This window comes from Glycine max, chromosome 11 (assembly GCF_000004515.6).
Source record: "Glycine max cultivar Williams 82 chromosome 11, Glycine_max_v4.0, whole genome shotgun sequence".
Classification (NCBI taxonomy): Eukaryota; Viridiplantae; Streptophyta; class Magnoliopsida; order Fabales; family Fabaceae; genus Glycine; species Glycine max.
This window is the reverse complement of record NC_038247.2, coordinates 23692391-23698874: the sequence shown is the minus strand read 5'-3', so window position 1 is coordinate 23698874 and position 6484 is coordinate 23692391.

The window sequence follows — 6484 nt, the reverse complement described above, 5'->3', positions numbered from 1 at the left end:
GAGATTGACCTGAGCTTGGATTTTCCTTTATTGCCAGATTCACTATTTCATGCTATAGAATTATGCATTTATGAGCAGCTCCGTATTGGGTATAAATTAGCGGTAACCTTATTATTTGTGATAAAGACATTTTATTCACTTTAGTATCGACAGTTTAGAGTTAGAATTACTTATTATTGAGAAATTTCATGGCTTCAGAAGGTTGATGTTTATTCTCTGTAGTCTTCATAGTGTATTTGGATTTATAAAAGTTATGCATTTATGACTAAAGACATTCATGTTTTGGGTGTGGCACAACATGACAGCCGTAGTTCTATGCATGTACTGAAGACATTCATGTTTTGGATCGTGATATATATTTTTTTGCAGTACTTGTGCTGGCAAAAATAATCAAGTTATTGGTGCTATTGACCCAGTCACCATTGTACTATTTTCTTCTCCTAACTTATTTCTTTTAGTGTGGTTTCTTGCTTCAGTGGAGCAACCGAGTCCTGGGGCTCAACAGTGCCATAATGGAACAATCAGCTTAGAGTGCTCTATTGATAAACAAGTTGAAACGAATAATGGCCTGTATAAGTGCGTCTACACGCGAAGGAAAGTGAGAAAGTCATGTGAAGGATTTAGCATGCCATCATGAGCGTGAGCTTGCTTGCATTACAGGGAAGATGATCAATTCTCCATCTGTCCACAGTAACTCCAGAAGTTGAGTTTTTGCACATACTAGTATGAACTACCTTGTACAAAAACTCTTCTTTTCTTACAATCTTGCACCACTGCACTTTTGCATACCACATTGTGTTACAACCTTGCACCACTGCACTTTTGTCTTCATCTGAGTTTTGTAAAGTAAAAATTGTAAATTTGAGTGAGAGGTGACTTGTATTAACATTACTTTTTTTATTTTAAAATAGGGTAAATAACAACTTTTGTCCCTAAATGTGTAATTCACTTACGAATATGTTTCTGAAAGATAAAAATATAAAATTTAGTCATCAAAAGTGTAAAAAGTGCAACAAATATATCCGATCGTTAACTTCTGTCCGTCACCATTAATAAAATAGTCTTATGTGGTACATAGAGGGACGACGAATTTGTCACTGAAATGATTGTCAATGTGACTATATCGAATTGTCAACATCGGGACATATTTGTCATATAATATTTTTTTGACTTTTCCTATTTTCACCTCGTTGATAAATGCGTTTCTGAAAAATAAAAATATAAAATTTAGTCTCCAAAAGTGTAAAAAGTGTGACAAATATATCCGGACGTTAATAGTAGAATGTGACTAATTATTATAATTTGAAAAAATTTATATTGATCACGACAAATTTTTTTTAACAAACTTGTAAATTAAATTGAGTCTAAAAAAAAGAATAATAGTTTTATAAACTCGTAAATAAATTTTTTATACTCCCATGCTTGATGAAAGGTTTAAATAAAAAAATGCTTATTGTAAAGCATTGTAGTTAAATTAGATCCACTAATAATTTTTAGGAAAAATTTCAATTATAATCATACTTTTAATTTGTAAAAAATACTCACATGAAGTTTTTTAGGTTATGATTTTTTAAATGATCAGTCAATAAAAAAATAATTGTATATGATATAAAAAAAATTTAAAAATCAACAAACTTTTATTATAATTTATAATTTGATGTCATTGCATATAATAATAGACATTCATATTTTATTATGAAAAATTTATTAAAAAAATAATAAAATAAATAATGTTTGATGAAACAGAAACAATGATTTTCTTATTGTTTTACACTAAAAAAAATTGTGTTAATAACATTTATTCAAGAGTTAATAACCAAATGATTGAATTTTTTTGTAGTTGAATAAAAGTAAGAAGAATTCGTCAAAACAATAAAAGTTCACTTCCATTGATAATATTTTATCGCAATCATTATAAAATTTTCAAAATTATAATAATTAGTCACAATCTAATGTTAACATCCGGATATATTTGTCACACTTTTTACACTTTCGGGTACTAAATTTAATATTTTCATCCTTCGGGGACATATTTGTCAGCAAAGTGGAAGACGAAAAGTAAAAAAAATACTATATGACAAATATGTCCATATGCTAGCAATTAGAGATAATCATGTTGGTCATCATATGAATGACAAATTCGTTCCTTTGTGTCACGTAGACTATTTTATTAACAGTCACGGACATAAGTTAACGGTCAAATATATTTGTCGTACTTTTTACACTTTCGGAGATTAAATTTTGTATTTTCATTTTTCAGAGATACATTTGTAGCAAATTATACATTCAGGGATGAAAAAAGTGTCTATTTATCCTATTTTAAAAGAGATGATAGTTACACATTGAACATTATCTAAGATGTACATCTATTAAACAATTATTGGTTAAAAGTAGTTGTCCCCCGGCTCGAGTTAGAACCTAAAATCTTTGTATAATTCTTATAGAGCCAGTTTGTTTAAAATTAAAATAAGTAATTTTCAAAGAAGTGCTTTTTAAAAGTGTTTATTTAATAAACAAATAGAATTTGCTTCTCAAAATAAGTAGAAGATTATTTTTTTAAAAATAAAAATAGTTTTGACAAACACACTAGTAAAATAGAAAATTGTTTATTTTATTAAAACGAGTATTTTTTTAACAAATAAATTTAAATAAACTGGTGCATATATATGGAGGGCTATCTTTATAAAAATGTAGTAAACAACACTTTTCCAAAACTTATCACAACCTAGCCTGATGCATGCCCTCGTCTTATTTCATTTTCCAACAGCTAGTAGGGTATATCGATTAACCAGACTTAGGTATCTTGCCTTTCCATTTATTTAACTTGTGAATTTCCCACTAGATGTTTCATACCATATGGCCAAAGATTTGTAGTTATTTCCAAAATTATTCATCTACGAACAACAAAGCGAATAGATCGCACATGCTATTGATTGATATCTAATTCTTTACACAAATAATAATTTAATCATTTAACAGTGTCACTTGTTTTTGATTCATGCTCAAATAGGATTCTTGGATTATTAACAGTTTCTGAGCTGTCATTAGTAAGCACTCATTCACAAATTTGAAATATCATAACTAAGGCACAAAATTATATGTGGAATAATATAAGGGTAAGTTCACAGAAACAAACATATATTTAAATAAAATATTAAACATGTACTATCATATTCATAGAAGGTAAGCAAATAAAAACACAATGAATCCATTCTATTATGACAATCACAACAAATCCTCAATCAATATGCCCTAGTCATGCACTATATGCAAACATGACTTCATGAAGATTTTCACCAGCCGAGTGATTAGCACAGTCAAATCCCTTAACATAGTTTATCAGCCAACCATTCGAGGAAACACCCATACTGATTATGAAAAGAAATTAGTGGTTTGGTCAGGACAGGCATACGTGGATGGTGTTACCACGACACAAGGCTTGCAACAACCTTAATCTGAGTGTGGATTCACTCGTTCACTCATCTCCTGAGCCCATGTACATGACCCCACTAATCTTTCTGACACTAGGTTGTGACTACATGTAACACTCCATTTTTTTAAAATAAATTAAAAAGGATTTTATTTGAAAATAAATAGAGTTTTAGAAAAATAATGAGGTTTTTGTGATTAAATAAATAAGGGAAAATAGTTTTATTAATTAAAACAATGGTTTTAAGGTAAATAAAATAAATATGTATTTTTAGAAAATAAAAATGATATTTTATTTATTTATTTGATAGGGAGTAAAATAAAGTTCATTTTTATAAAATAATAAAATAAAGAAAAATAGAATAAATAATAAACTTAGAGTACCCTAACTATAAATAGAGATATATTATGTCAATTTTCATATTTATTATATGTTTATATGCTCTTTCTCTTCCTCTCAAATTCGTACTCCTTTTTTCCTCTCCTAAAATCCTCTACTTTTTTCACATACACTCAAACATGACCTAGTAAAACTACAATTTCAAACTCATTAACTGTTGGATCGTCCTGAAATTTAGAGACCACCTTTGGAACTTATTTTCACGCATTCTCAACATTGAGATTTTTGAAATAATATCTAGAGAGAGAGAGAGAGAAAGAGAAATTTCCCTTGCAAAAAATAGTGAAATTGAGGTTCCAATCTCTGATCCTTTTCTCTAATACTTGGAAACCCTAACAGAGCAACCAGAGGAAAAACTTGAGGAATCTTAGGAAACCGCTAGAGATGCCACTATCGCTGTCAGACTACACACGTGAGCCCGCTTAGAGTTAAGGGATGGTTTTATCGCAATTAGGGTTAGAATGAATATGTGTAGAGATCCTTAGAGGATCAAATTGGGGTTTATTTTGGTATGTTTACTGTATTGTAATTCTATCTTTATGACTATAATTTAAAAATATTATGTTTGATGGACCAATTGATGCCCTAATGCGAATTGGTTCATAAACTTAAGTGCTCTTAGTGTTTTCATGTTTTTGAATCTATGATTTTGATTCCTTTGATTTTGATATGATTATGTGAAATTGTTTGAGGGTTTTTACTCCCCATGTTGTGAGAAACATTTATATATAATTTGTTTGTATTTTGGACAAGATTTACTAGATTACCGTGAGAATTAGATTAATGGAAACGCTCTTTGTCATGTTTTGGCCTCATATGCTTATTACGTATTGATGATTATGACACAAATATATGTATATGAGTTGTTAAAATAAATTAAGAATTAATAGTTCAAATAATAAAATTAAATTGAAGGAAATTAATATATTAAGATTCAACAATAAATACAATCAATGTATTTTTACTTTAATTATTTATTAACTAATTTTAATTGAAAATAATATAGTTCGATTTAATATATACATGTTTTGTACCATGTAAATATTAATATTGTGTGATGTTTATATGGTTCATGAGGTGTGAAAACATGTGGTGTTAGGATTATAACATTATGATTGAGATTGAGTGTATATGATAAATTGAGTATGTGTTGAACTGTAAGATACATGTGTATTGAGATTTTATATGCATTGAGTTGTGAGCTATGCACGGTGCAATCACACAATTGTAAGACCCTTTAAGAGCGATGATTTAATGTGTGACAAGTATTGTGATGGGATTCACTGTGAGAACTCAACAAGTTGAATTACTTTGAGGCGCAATGAGTTAAAATTATTTTGAAAACAATTTAGTTGGAGGGAGAGGCCTTAACGGACTCTTCAAAATCTAGGCATTGAGGGGTAAATACACCCAGTTTGAGTACTACTTTAAGCATGTGTCAATCACACATGATTGGAGCATTCTCGTAAAATAGCCCAAAATTGAATTTCATAAAATAACCCAAAATATCCAAAATTAATCCTCTAGGGATCCCTACATATGTTTATTCTAATCCTCAAGTGTGAGTAACTCATCCCTTACCTCTAAGCAGGCTCACGTGTGTAGTCCAACAACAATAGTGGCATTTCTAGCAGATCCCTAAGATTCCTCAAGCTTTTCCTCTTGTTGCTCTACTAGGGTTTTCAAGCGTTAGAGAGAAAGAGAAATGATTGAAGCTTCAATTTTACTGTCTCTGTGCGAGGGGCATTTCTCTCGCTACAGACATTATTTCTAACTTCCAACGGTGGGAATGTACAAAAATGAGTTCCAAAGGTGATAAAACCAAGACTATCCAATGATTAACGAGTTCGGGATCGTAATTTTACTACGACATGTTTGAGTGTCTGCGGGAAAAAGAGAGGGTTTTGGGAGAGGAAGAAGGGAGAACGAATTTGGAAGGAAGAGAAAGCATAGAAACACATCGTTGTTAATAGATTGGCAAGTGTACCAATTTTATCACAAGTAGTAAAGATTAAAACGGAAGACCGAGTGTCAAGTTCACAGGACTTTATTTGTACTTGCATTGAGATTTACCCAATTTGTAAGCAAGAGAAGAAGGAGTAGAATAGAAGAAAGAAAGAAATTGAATTTAAAAAGGCAATAATAAAATAAACAAGAAACTAAATGGGATAAGTGCAAAAGATGAATTCAGAATGCAATTATATTGGGGCCTAGCATGCCTAACTACTTTTGATGTAATATTAATGTTTTTCTCTATTAATTTCTTTCCCAATTTCCACCCACGTCTACTAATATGCTCAACCTTGATCCCTCATGATGAAGAGCCTAATTTATGTATTCTCTCTCCCAAATCCCTTTGCAAAGATTGAGTCATAAATAACATTAAGTATTAAGATGTATGCAGAGACACAACAAAGTCACTCTATCCCTAGTAATGTAATGTTGAGATGCCCTTTCCTAGTTCTTTAGACATTATCATTTCCCAATGTATAATCCCTAAAAACATATGCATGGATGACCAAACCACACAATAGAGATGAAGAGCAGAAAAGAGACAATAGTAATTGAAATTGTATTAATGGATAAGAAGAGCAGTTACATTACAAGGGCATTGACTGCTAGGCTCCAACAGATGGAGTTTAATTAGCCTCTCAT